Raw genomic sequence first — 14,489 nt, forward strand, 5'->3', positions numbered from 1 at the left:
AATCTGTGAATTTTCATTTAACATTACAGGAGGGTGTGGGATCTTATCTAGAATACCTATAATTAGTAATAAATTGGTTTAACTATCCCCGCTAAAAACCTTAAAATCAGTGGAAGCTCAGTGCTGTATTAGGGATGCATTATAAATGTTCTAGCATGATGAAGGCTATTTTGAACATTTGAACTCGTATTAATTTCCTTTTCAACAAAACCGTTTAAAAATCGTGCGAAATACCTATAGTCCGCCAATTATTTTTTAAAATCGGAAAAATAAAGTGGACTTCTACTATTATATTCACAACCCAACACTATGTATGGAACAACTTGTTTCCTTTCGCGGTTTTCTCTCTCAAACCTTTGCTCATTGGCTACCACTTACTTCCGTTTGCTTGCCCCACTTTTTAAAAATTTCTTTCGCGGCAAAATGATTCCTCTGGTTTAGTTCACAAATTCACCGCTGCGTTTCGCATATACCCTTTTCTCTTCAGTGCTAGGAGACAATGCTGATGCACAGCGATGTTATATCGTCCAGTACTTCTAAGGAGCTGTAATATGATCCACTTCTGCTTTTATACTTGGTTTAATAGTGTATGGCAGACATTGGGATTGCTGCTCAAACAAAGTAAGGGTTATTGTAGATTTAATGGATCTCAAATCAGGCCAAACGCAAAAGGCGTCCAATTCCGCTTAATTACAGTAGTATAACCCCCACTTCGTACCTCCGTAGGTGTAGAATGTAGGTCAAGGTCACCAGTGTAAAAGTAGGTCAATGACCTATGACGTAATGAGTGACGTAATCAACGCCCCCTCGCCGCCGGGGAAACCCCTCGCGGGGAAACCCTCGCGCCCCCTAGCGGGAAAATACCGCGCGCCGCCTCGCGGGAAAACCGCGAAATTTGAAAACCGCGCGCAAACTCGCGGGGAGTCTGCGCACGCGTATGACGGTCTCTTCTACAACTGTATCTGTGACGTCATTGATAAGAGAGAGATAGCTTTAAGCGTGCATTGACAAGGGTTAAATCTTCTACAACTGTATCTGTGACGTCATTGATAAGAGACGAGGATGAATGGATAGCTTTAAACGTACATTGATAAGGGTTAAATAGAAAATCTTTCATTGAGAAAGTGTAATTATGGAAAATAAGTTAAGCCGAGTGTATTATAACAGCGAAAGTTAGAGTATAGCGGTTATTGAAAAGGGGAATGCAAGTTTATATATTGAAGAAATAATTGAAAATAAATAAACAGATAATGAATAAAGATTGACGAATTTTTATTTGAAATACATTTTTAATAACGTTTTCTTTACGGTACAAACACTTTTACTTAAAATAAGTTCACAGAACCATTCCTCTAGAAACGATTTACCTGAATATATAACCTTAATTACAGGGTAGTTCAAATTATTTATGGCTTCCAACAGGTGTAACTGAACCCTCTGATACCATTCTAACTAAAAAACAATCATGCTTCACCTCGGATGGATGATCTATTTCACATCCGTAACATTGTTTCTTTATATAGGCATGAATTTGAACCAACACATTTACACTAATAAGACTATGAACGCGTTTAACCTCATTGAGGTATACAGAAAATTCATCGTAAACTTCCGTATGTTTATTCCATGAAGACTTTGCTAAGGTTAAACCTGATTTACTGGGGAATAACGTCTCATATAATGGACCAGTTCCATGACAGATTTCTCGGATGTCGAGAATTTTCAGGTCTTGGTAATTACCCAGTTCGATTCGTCTAGTCGTTGATCCTTAGAAGAACCATGTAGAACCATTAACCGATTCACTGTCGAAGAATGATATGATGTTTTCCCGCTTCTTCCACAATTGATCGAATTCGTCCTCGGTTAGGGTTATACCACTTCCCCCATGAATTAATCCAAGCCGTATTTCACATTCCGGTGTCACGCCAACGCCTTTACGATTAGATATCTGGTACACTTTAAGTCCATCCATTATATTGAAACGTCTTCACCCTTTTATTCTTGTCATGATAAGTTTAATCGAAACGCGTGCCACTTATATACTAATATAATTTTTATACCTTTCATTAAACTAATATTACCACTTCTCTGCATTTATCATAGCTTTTCAATACCATTTTGTTCCAACCCCCACAACCTCCCAACCTCCACAAAACCTCCACCATAAATTAAAATCAGTTTGCGTAGTTATAAACATACACTGGAAAATTAAAAATTAAGATAGATTTATTGAGTAATTCTTGTACATATATTCTGCAACCATGCGATCATTAACATTTTTATTTTTAGTAAATCTCTTTATTATTTCAAACATTTTTATCCCCCTACATCGATGAAGTGAAAAATAGACAACATATCCACCACAGGTTAATAAATCTGGTGTATTTCCATAACTTTCAAAAAATTCAGTGTTTTTTCTTCTTGGCGGTCTAGTGTTAACATGTTTTACTGTAGTTTAGAGTGTTTTATTATACTTTTAGTGTATTTTATTGTATTTTACTGTGTTTTATTGTAGTTTTATTGTACGTTAGTGTATTATATTGTGTTTTACTGTATTTTATTGTAGTTTTATTGTACTTTTAGTGTATTTTATTGTACTTTTAGTGTAGTTTATTGTACTTTTAGTGTATTTTATTGTGTTTTACTGTTTTTTACTGTATTTTATTGTAGTTTTATTGTACATTAGTGTATTTTATTGTACTTTTATGGTATTTTATTGTGTTTTATTGTATTTTATTGTAGTTTTATTGTACCTTAGTGTATTTTATTGTGTTTTACTGTATTTAATTGTAGTTTTATTGTACTTTTAGTGTATTTTATTGTACTTTTAGTGTAGTTTATTGTACTTTTAGTGTATTTTATCGTGTTTTACTGTATTTTATTGTAGTTTTATTGTACCTTAGTGTATTTTATTGTACTTTTATTGTATTTTATTGTGTTTTACTGTGTTTTATTGTAGTTTTATTGTACTTTTAGTGTATTTTATTGTGTTTTACTGTGTTCTATTGTAGTTTTATTGTGTTTTAGAGTGTTTTCTTGAGTTTTACTGTTTTTATTGTAGTTTTATTTTACTTTTAGTGTATTTTATTGTGTTTTTCTGTATTTTATTGTAGTTTTATTGTACTTTTAGAGTGTTTTACTGTGTTTTATTGTACTTTTAGTGTATTCTATTGTGTTTTACTGTGTTTTATTGTAGTTTTGTTGTACTTTTATTGTATTTTATTGTACTTTAGTGTAGTTTTAGGTATTTTAGTGTGTTTTATTGTACTTTTAGTGTATTTTATTGTACTTTTAGTGTATTTTATTGTAGTTTTATTGTACTTTTAGTGTATTTTATTGTACTTTTAGTGTATTTTATTGTACTTTTAGTGTATTTTATTGTACTTTTATTGTATTTTATTGTACTTTTAGTGTATTTTATTGTGTTTTACTGTGTTTTATTGTAGTTTTATTGTACCTTAGTGTAGTTTTAGTGTATATTATTGTACTTTTAGTGTATTTTATTGTTCTTTTAGTGTATTTTATTGTACTTTTAGTGTATTTTATTGTGTTTTACTGATTTTTATTGTACTCTTATTGTTTTTTATTGTGTTTTACTGTGTTTTATTGTACTTTTAGTGTATTTTATTGTGTTTTACTGTGTTTTATTGTAGTTTTATTGGACCTTAGTTAAAGACAAGGTTGGTTGATGTCAAATATAATTCGAAATATACGTATGACGTCAAGTTTAGCCATGATAAAAATTTATTTTGCTCCTTTATAACGAACAGTTGTTGGTTATAGACTTCGTTCCATAAAATACTATCAAACTAGCTAGGACCCGAGGATTCGTTATAAGGTGAATAATATAGCGCCTATACCGTGATAAAAATATATTTTGCTTCGTTATAACTAACAGGTGTTTTTATAAAGCAAAAACAAGGTTGGTTTGCGTCAAAGATAATTCGAAATATACGTATGACGTCAAGGTTATAATATATTTTTCTCCGTTATAACTAACAGCTGTTTTTGTAAACAAGATTGATTTATATCTATGATAGTTCAAAATGTACTTATTTTAACGTGATACGTCGACCGTTCTAGATATAGTATATAACGCCGCAATTCGTAGCGTAAAATTACTTGAGCCAATATCTCTCGACCATAAGCTATCTAAATTCTCTCGATGACTTCAAAAATGGTAAGATTTTTTTCCACGTTGTTAAAACTGCATGTCCAATTGTATCATTATTGTCTTTAGACGGCAAATCAAACGTGGGAAACTATCGAAATTAAATATAATCAGAGTGAAAATATCGGTGTAAAATTAGTTAAATTAAACAATAAATTATATATAGATATCAGAAGATATGCTTTTAAAAAACCCCTTATATATGGAATATGTATTTTGGTAGATTTGATAGAAGAAGTTAAAAAAATTTAAGCAAACCATGCGGTACCCTAAAGCAGACCCTATGTTTCCCGGGAATGCTGGAATTCGAAAATGTTAAAGATACGGGTTATTTACTAACAAAATATAGGGGGGAAATGCGCGAAAAACAATTAAATTTAAAGTTTGATGAAGTACCAGAAGTTGTCAGTCTTATAGATAATGTTGTAAAGAAAATACCTGTAACTGAGTAAGAAATTTGAAAATGTACGCAATAAAGAATTTTTAAAACGTATTTTTAGAAAATTAATACTTTTTATTTTACAACATTATAGTGTATATTATTTTAGATATTTTAGTTTGTTTCCTAGGTATACGTCAAGAGTTTTATTTCAAGTCGCGCCTAAGATCAAATAGAAAACAAGTCATCAGACGAAGAAGAGCCTTTGGATCTTTCCTATTTTAATCCTAAAAGGTTTTACGAATCATCAAAAGTTAACCAAACTGTCTGTCGAAAGTTCAACTGTTTAGCCTCTGAATATAAAATTATTTTTAAAGACCTTCATATGATCAAATTGACAGAAGTATATGAACAATTGATAAAAATCTTTCAATCCATTATAGATACAATTTTAGAATCTTCTCAAGGTTACAATAGCGTTAGATTTTGTGTTAGGTCTGACTTACTGGAAAATGCTAAAAATTTAAATTTTATGGCCCTAAATGAGTTAACGGCTGAAAGATTAATGACTGCCATTAGTCAAGTAAGTCAAAGCCGGCGAAATTTTTTTCTCGAGGGTGATGTCAGACTCGACGCTATATTTTTAAACGTTAATGTACCAATATCAGGTCGTCGATCTGTTAAAAATAGATCGATGATAGCTCTCGACAAATATATTCAGAAAGGAAGGACATTTTTACCCATAATAAACGATGATGAACTATGCGTATCAATAGCAATCGTTTGCGGGACGATGGTTGCTGATTTAACATATTTAAAGAAACAAAAGCTTAGTACTTTGACTTTTGATTTTAATCGATATAGACGTATACAACTAGGTCATAGACCTTTGCAAAAAGAAGAAGCGTTAAAGCTGAATGCCAAGGCTAATGTGCCTATTGGTCCCGTTAGTTTAGACAAAATTTCAATGTTTCAAAAAGTATTGCAACCCGAGTACCAAATAGTTATTTTCAGTGCTAATGATAATTTCAAAAAGGTTTATCAAGGTGAAATGTTTTCGGAGAAAAAAGTTTTTTATTACAAATAGATGAACACATGCACGTCATCAAAAATTTAGCCAGTATGTTTGGGGCAAAGTCGTATTGCAACACGTGTTTAACAACGTTTACTAAATTTAATGACGCAAAAAAACACAAATGTTTTAATCAAAAATCCAAATGTTGGCGTTGTTACTCTGAAACCTTTCACGAAGACCCTCAGATTGAAATATCTCGCTGTCAAAACTGTAATAGATACTTTAAAGGGCCTGAATGTTTCCAATTGCACATATAAAATGGCACTTGTTTAAAAATTAAACGGTATTTAAAATGTTGCAAAGAAATTCACGATGACAAACATAAATGTCTTACAACATGTTCTAGATGTAAAATTGAGCACCCTCCTAAAATGTGTTACGTTCAGACCCTTGATGATACTTTTAAAGAAACTAGATTTTGTTATTTTGACTGTGAAACTATTGATATGAACTCTAAACATACCCCAGTTCTATTAGTTTCGGCCATGCAAATTAATGATACCGAATACGATTATCAAATTTTTAGAGGTTTTGATTGTGTTGATAAGTTTATGAAATATCTGACCCAAGGAACAATAAACGAATAAAAATAAGTAAACCTAAATTTGAAAATTTGACTATAGTGGCCCACAATTTTAAAGGTTTTGATTCGTATTTTATATTAAATTGGTTAATTAATAACCATGTAAAACCAGACGTCATATTCGACGGTTCTAAAATTCTAGCTCTCTTTATTAAAAGTCAAAATTTTCGGTTTATTTGTAGTTATTCCTTCGTGGCGCTTCCTCTGAGAGCCTTTACAGAAACTTTTCAATTGGGTAGTTACAAAAAACAGTTTTTTCCTTATATTTTCTTAAAAGAGGACACTTTAAACTATGAAGGTCCGTTACCTGAAAAGACCGCATTTCAACCTGAATTTATGAATGAAAAGGACCGACAAGCCTTTGATTTATGGTACAGTGAAAAAGGTAAAAAAATCCACGTACAAAATAATGACCGAATTAGAGGAATACGCTGTACAAGATGTGGTAGTTTTAAAAAAAGAATTACAAAATTTAGAGAACTTTACAAAAAAGCATCGGGTCTAGATCCTCTTAATTGCGGAGCTATTACAATATCAGGGGCCTGTACTAACGTGTTTTTACACAAATATTTAGAAAAAATACATTGGGTGTAGTACCTAGTCCAGGTTATCGTGGATCAAACAACCAAATTAGTAAAGCTATCAAGTGGTTGGCCTGGGTTAGTAAAGAAATGAAGGTAGAAATACAGACAGCCCTATCTCCTGAAGGAGAAAAAAGAATTGGACCTTATTTAGTTGATGGTTACTCAAAGGATCCTGAAATTATCCTAGAGTTCAATGGTTGCGTGTATCACGGTTGTCCGAAATGTTTAAAAGGCAGTGAATGGAACAGTTTAGTAAATGATACAAATAAAAACTGTTACGAAAAGGGTCTGGATAGAATAGAATTTATAAAAAAGTTACACCCCAATGCAAAGTATATAACGATGTGGGAATGCGAGTTTGAAAAGTTGTTAAAGACAAATATCGCTTGTAGTACCTTTTGCGAAACTGTAGAGGTACCTCCACCAATATTAGCCAGGTCGGCTTTGTACGGTGGAAGGACAGAAGTCTTCAAATTATATCATAAACCGGACGAAGCAAAAAACGAAAAAATTTATTATTACGACCTCATGTCACTCTATCCCGCTGTCAATAAATACGGAATCTACCCAAAAGGACATCCCAGAATTTTAAATAGTAAATTTAACTATGAACAAAATGCCTATTTTGGTATAATATCGTGTGAACTCTTGCCCCGACTGATCTATACATCCCAGTTTTACCATACAGGTTTAATGGTAAATTGTTTTCCCCCTGTGTAAGTCATGTGCCCTTGAATCAAATAATGAAGCGTGTCGACATTCTGACAAGGAGCGAATTATTTCGGGTATTTGGCCCTCGCCTGAAATTTACAAAGCCGTAGAAATGGGTTATAAAATTATAAAAATATACGAAGTACATCATTTCGACGAGACATTTCAGTATGAAAAACATGTTAACGATGGACTATTTGGCGGTTATGTTAACAATTCTTTGAAGATAAAACAAGCTAATTCCGGCTATCCGTCTTCCGTTAAAACTGCCGAGCAAAAACAAAAATATATTGAATCGATTTATGAATCTGAAGGTATTAGCATGAAGATGGATGAAGTAGTCCATAACCCCACGCTGAGAGCTATTTCAAAGATTTGTCTCAACAGTCTTTGGGGTCGTTTTGGTATGAATACAAACAAAACCAAAACACTAATTGTTAACGAGTGTACAGAAGTTATACGTATCTTATCTGATGACACAAAGGAATTGGTAGATTTAAGACCAATTAATGAAGAAATGTGCTTATTATCGTACAAAAACAAAGATGAATTTGCACCAACATATTTCAAAGGAAATCCGTATGTGGCTTGTTTCGTTTCGTGTTACGGAAGATTAACCTTATTCGAGACCTTGCATAAATTGGGTAAAAGAGCCTTATACATGGATACAGATAGCGTTTTATTTGTGGCGGGGGAAAACGATTTTAAACCCCCCACGGGTAACAATTTAGGATGTTGGGTTAACGAACTAGGGGACGCTACAATTACAGAGTTTGTTTCATATGGGCCCAAGAGTTACGGTTACAGAACTACGGACGGTCAATCTGTCGTGAAGGTTAAAGGAATTTGCCTTAATCGTGTTAACGAGAAAATTATAAACTTTGAAGCTATAGTGGACTCTATAAAAAATAAATCCAAACGTCTAAAAGTGGACGTTCCTTTCAACGTAATTCGAAATAAAACGTCGGCCACTCTTTTAAGTCGAAAACTAGAAAAAAGCTTTGGATTTACGTTTAACAAACGTGTAATTAAAGGTTGGGACACTTTGCCTTTTGGTTTTAAAGCGGACCCATGAAAATTATTTTAGAATTAAAAATCAAATAATCATAATAATTAATAATGTATAGTCTAAAATTAACAAAATAGATTAATGTAAAAAAGAATATATGTAAATAAGATAACAGCTTAAAAAACCTCTGCTGTTCTAAGATAAAAAACGGACACGTGACCTATGGGGTCCCGCGTCTCTTGCTACTGGACTTTTTTAGAATCACTCTCGAAATTACCTCCAACGCAAGAAGTTCATTTAATTTTATCCTTGCTAAAATAAACTATTTCTTGCAAATAAAGTCTCAAAGTTTATTCATTTACAAAATAACCAACAAAAGTATATTAAGACTAGTTAATTTTCAGTCGGTTAATTAGTTCTTTTAGATAATATTAGTTCTCCCAATAACCTAAACACCAACAAAGAGCTATTCGCAAGAACTTTACCTGATGAGAGAAAATCATCTTTGTGTAAATAACAAAAAAAATAAAAAATTGTTGGTTAGTTTTTCACATATAATAACTGTACATATAATACCGCTGGAAGATCGATATAACAGCGAACTATATAATAACATGAGGTTTAAACAGCGTATTAAAGAAACTGAAAAACTTTTAAAACCAATTTTCGATAGTTTCCTAAATTGCCCGAAATAAAGATAATTGTGTCTTAGAATTTAATAATTAAATATTACTTTAGGAAATTTTAAACAAATTATATAATATGAAAATAAAAGCAGAAAATGAGGAATTGTACGAAAAACACCCGTCATGGAGAAATTTACAGATAGCGCGGGTCAGACCGAGAATTCGTGAAGGAGCACCTGACCCGATTGAGGAAATACCCTTCGTATTGGAAGAGCAACACCGTCAATGGATAATATCACAGCATCAAAGTCAGGGGTTGCCCTTACCACCTGAAGCGGCCTCTACATCCACAACGGACACGACTCCTAACTCTCATACTGTAGTCGAACCTCAAACCCCTAACCCTAACTCTTAGTCTTTTTTTATTTTAAATTCAAACATCAGAACAAAACATATTATCCTTCTTTAGCACCATACGGAAAAATTATAAAAAGATTTGATCGGTTAAAAAAATAAGATTAATAATACAACATTTCACCACAATGTTTAATGGTAACATTTATTTTCTGTTTTGACAAGAGCTTTTGATTCTAAACTGATTGTATTCCAACATGGTTTGAAGTCGGCTGGGAGGTTCCACTTCAAATTTTCTTATTATATAACTGTTTAACGTACAACTAACTATATTAACATAAACAGCTGAAATAACCATTCGTAATTTACTCTAAAGACACTAGAGGAAATATAGTTTTGAGCGCAGTTCCTAACTGAATGCTCATATGATTAATAACTTCAATCTCGGTGTTAATTGCTTTAAAGTTGAAGACTCTATTTTCAATAATCTGGCACAGCTAAATAGTTTGTTCTTTATGTTAAAATCAATTAAAAATAATTTACGTTCTACACCCTGAATATCTAAATAGTGGATTGTGTGCTCTATCCATTTTTAAATAAACAAACTATGAATTCAATTTCAATAGGGAATAACAAAATAGGTTCTAGTACCTTGATTGGAACGTTAGTAATAAATATAAACATACGACAGGAGGAAAATGCCTGAAAAACTAGTTATTTCAAAAGGTATGACAATCTAACAGCTCAAATTAAAGTCGAGTCCTTTCAGATTTCGATGCCGATTTAGCTGAAAAAAACAAATCCCTTAAACATTTATATGTTGGAAGAAATTTTGCGACTATTAAACCATTGCAAGTGCACCATCTTTACCAAAATAGTCCGGTTTAGTATAGGTAATTGCTTTCAAACCACTACTAAACTATCGGTGATTTATTTTGAATCAGTGATAACTTCGTTATAACTTGGAGGTAGGTTAGGTTTAGACACGTTAGGACGAGTCCTGACATTTGGTGTTGGTCTGTAAACGGGGTAGCCTCTGCCTCCACCTTTCAAAACCAATGCAAGTTTATGAGCAAAATCCCTATTTTAAAATACAAATCTTTACATTAAATAACGTAATTATAAGAATAACTTGTACGAATATACACCATTTAACTCCTATATTATCTAAATAGAGTTCCTCAATGGAGACAGTTTTTTCCTTTAGTACAGTTTTGAACTGTCGAAATAAGATACGGTTCTTTTCTTGATCGGTATCCTTTTCTTTATGGAATGAGTTGGCCATTTTCAGGCCATTATGGATGACAAAAAGCGTTATTTAAAACTGAAAATTAGTATCCTACAACGTGTAATTCGCAAACCTACAAAGATATCAATCAATGGGTTAGTTATCGATGGTTTCTTCTTTCTACACACGGTGGTATCTTGGTCTTACATGACTTTTAAATTAAAGTCATATTGTCTAAACCTTTCATCATGATAAGGCGCTGAATTTCTGCTGAAGAAGAAAGGTTCCCAAGGATCTCTCCACAAGACTTCAAAAATGACAGCTAACTTATTAGTCATTGGTTCTCTATACCAGGCTTCGTAGTCAATATGTTTCTGACATTTCCAACAAAGCTCAATGTAAAAGAGGTGAGCGTCCATCATTTCCAAACGTTGTCCGTTTTATCCTTGGGTATTTGGGCTATTTCTTTCATTTCAAATGCGGGTACAACGTAAACAGTTTTATCATCTTTTCGAGATTCGAGAAAGAGCCTATTTTCTCAGGCATACTCCAGGAACATTTCGTGGAGGTTATAGTTGGACGTCATATCGACGTCTAAGACTAATACAAACTCTGTGGTGGAATTTCTTCTCGCCACCTTACGTAATAACGTTATAACTTGGAGGTAGGTTAGGTTTAGACACGTTAGGACGAGTCCTTGCGTTTGGTGTTGGCCTGTAATCGGGGTAGCCTCTGCCTCTAACGTTGGCTTTAGTACGATACTAATAGAAAAATTAGATGTGAATTGTTTTGAATACGAATGATTTGAAAGGAGAGTATTTACACACGCTTACTTTTCTGTGATTGTATTTTGAAACTAAGTACTGGTATTTGATTCCGTTTGAGCTGTCAAATCTTTGTTCCTTTTGTAAGTATAACTCCACACCCGTATCAGTCCTTTTCCAGTAAGACATTACCGACCCAAACCTCTACTAAATCCGCTACGTTATGAACCTGACACATTTTCATTTAGCAATGATAAAACTTTACCGCCACCCCTTAATATACGTTACGCGATACAACAACTCTTCGAATGACGTCACAATTGTTGGATTATTATAGGCAGAATTTAGCCAAGGCTTACAAATAGACGCTAACACACCAGTAACACTTTGATTTTCAGAGGCTAATTACGCTTTCTACTATTACGTCTAAGATGAATTTCTTATATATTAATTACGCTTTACGTGTACCTTTTAATTACCATTAAAACAATACCATAATCAAAATAAACTCCTTGAAAAAAGGTTGAAATTTTGAGTCAAACTAAAAATTACAATGGATTGCGCAACTTTCAGCCTATCATTAACCCTTGGCAATGTACTAAAGCTTCCATTCGTCTCTTATCAATGACGTCACAGATACAGTTGTAGATTTTCCCGCCAATGACGTCACAGAGACAGTTGTAGAAGAGACTGGACTGCCAGATTCCCGCGCAATGTTTTCCCGCGAGGGGGCGCAGCCGCCAGGGGGCGCGCGCACCCTATGCGAGTATCATACCCCTAGACCAACGGACCATGAGTGTAACAAAAACACGCTCAACTTATAGGCCTATCCTGTAGTTAGTTGCATTTAAATAGTCACTAATTTACTTCTGCAAAAACTCGGGTCCGTCCGGGATTTAAACCCGGGACCACTCACACCCAAAGCGAGTATCATATTCTTAGACCAACGGACGAAAAATGCCAATGAAACATGCTAAGCTCGTAGGCCTACAATTTAACTAGTTGCTTTTAAATAGTCGCTAAATTACTTCTGCAAAACTCGGGCCCGTCCGGGATTTGAACCCGGGACCACTCGCACCCTAAGCGAGTATTATACCCCTAGACCAACGGACGAAAAATGACAATGAAACTTGCTCAGCTCGTAGGCCTACAATTTAACTAGTTGCATTTAAATAGTCGCTAACATACTTCTGCAAAAACTCGGGTCCGTCCGGGATTTGAACCCGGGACCACTCGCACCCTAAGCGAGTATCATACCCCTAGACGAACTAACTATGTATGACCCTGAAACATGCTAAAACCGTAGGCCTAACCTGTAGTTAGTTGCATTTAAATAGTCACTAAACTACTTCTGGAAAAACTCGGGTCCGTCCGGGTTTTGAACCCGGGACCACTCGCACCCTAAGCGAGTATCATACCCTTAGACCAACGGACGAAGTCTGACAATGAAACATGCTCAGCTCGTAGGCCTACAATTTAATTAGGTGCATTTAAATAGTCGCTAAATTACTTCTGCAAAACTCGGGTCCGTCCGGGATTTGAACCCGGGACCACTCGCACCCTAAGCGAGTATCATACCCCTAGACCAACGGACCATGTATGACCCTGACACATGCTCATCGCGTAGGCCTACCTTGTTGTTAGTTGTGTTTAAATTGTCACTAAATTACTTCTGCAAAAACTCGGGTCCGTCCGGGATTTGAACCCGGGACCACTCGCACCCTAAGCGAGTATCATACCCCTAGACCAACTAACTATGTATGACCCTGAAACATGCTAAAACCGTAGGCCTAACCTGTAGTTAGTTGCATTTAAATAGTCACTAAACTACTTCTGCAAAAACTCGGGTCCGTCCGGGTTTTGAACCCGGGACCACTCGCACCCTAAGCGAGTATCATACCCCTAGACCAACGGACCATGAGTGTAACAAAAACACGCTCAACTTATAGGCCTAACCTGTAAGTTAGTTGCATTTAAATAGTCACTAATTTACTTCTGCAAAACTCGGGTCCGTCCGGGATTTGAACCCGGGACCACTCGCACCCTAAGCGAGTATCATACCCCTAAACCAACGGACCATGAGTGTAACAAAAAAACGCTCAACTTATAGGCCTAACCTTTGGTTAGTTGCATTTAAATAGTCACTAATTTACTTCTGCAAAAACTCGGGTCCGTCCGGGATTTGAACCCGGGACCACTCACACCCGAAGCGAGTATCATACCCTTAGACCAACGGACGAAAAATGACAATGAAACATGCTCAGCTCGTAGGCCTACAATTTAACTAGTTGCATTTAAATAGTCGCTAAATTATTTCTGGAAAAACTCGGGTCCGTCCGGGATTTGAACCCGGGACCACTCACACCCAAAGCGAGTATCATATTCTTAGATCAACGGACGAAAAATGACAATGAAACATGCTAAGCTCGTAGGCCTACAATTTAACTAGTTGCTTTTAAGTAGTCGCTAAAATACTTCTGCAAAACTCGGGCCCGTCCGGGATTTGAACCCGGGACCACTCGCACCCTAAGCGAGTATTATACCCCTAGACCAACGGACCATGTGTGTAACAAAAACACGCTCAACTTATAGGCCTTCCCTGTAGTTAGTTGCATTTAAATAGTCACTAATTTAATTCTGCAAAAACTCGGGTCCGTCATGGATTTGAACCCGGGACCACTCGCACCCTAAGCGAGTATTCTACCCCTAGACCAACGGACCATGTGTGTAACAAAAACACGCTCAACTTATAGGCCTTCCCTGTAGTTAGTTGCATTTAAATAGTCACTAATTTAATTCTGCAAAAACTCGGGTCCGTCCGGGATTTTAACCCGGGACCACACACACCCGAAGCGAGTATCATACCCCTAGACCAACGGACCATGTATGACCCTGAAACATGCTCATCCCGTAGGCCTACCTTGTTGTTAGTTGTGTTTAAATAGTCGCTAAATTACTTCTGCAAAACTCGGGTCCGTCCGGGATTTGAACCCGGGACCACTCAC

At 35.1% G+C, this 14,489-nt stretch overlaps 4 non-coding genes across 4 annotated transcripts; all 4 read right to left on the minus strand.

The window, feature by feature from the left end:
* Positions 1-13,007: 13,007 nt before the first annotated feature.
* Positions 13,008-13,079, minus strand: TRNAP-AGG (transfer RNA proline (anticodon AGG)). Its single transcript has one exon. It is a non-coding gene; the product is annotated as a tRNA-Pro (tRNA).
* A 250-nt stretch (positions 13,080-13,329) lies between these two features.
* TRNAP-AGG (transfer RNA proline (anticodon AGG)) lies at positions 13,330-13,401 on the minus strand. The gene has a single exon. It is a non-coding gene; the product is annotated as a tRNA-Pro (tRNA).
* An 89-nt stretch (positions 13,402-13,490) lies between these two features.
* TRNAP-AGG (transfer RNA proline (anticodon AGG)) lies at positions 13,491-13,562 on the minus strand. The gene has a single exon. It is a non-coding gene; the product is annotated as a tRNA-Pro (tRNA).
* A 410-nt stretch (positions 13,563-13,972) lies between these two features.
* TRNAP-AGG (transfer RNA proline (anticodon AGG)) lies at positions 13,973-14,044 on the minus strand. The gene has a single exon. It is a non-coding gene; the product is annotated as a tRNA-Pro (tRNA).
* Between the last annotated feature and the right edge of the window lie 445 nt (positions 14,045-14,489).

This window comes from Phalangium opilio, unplaced genomic scaffold (genome assembly GCF_054372755.1).
Source record: "Phalangium opilio isolate 3A_F unplaced genomic scaffold, DU_Popi_V2 ptg000090l_1, whole genome shotgun sequence".
In the NCBI taxonomy this organism is placed as follows: Eukaryota; Metazoa; Arthropoda; class Arachnida; order Opiliones; family Phalangiidae; genus Phalangium; species Phalangium opilio.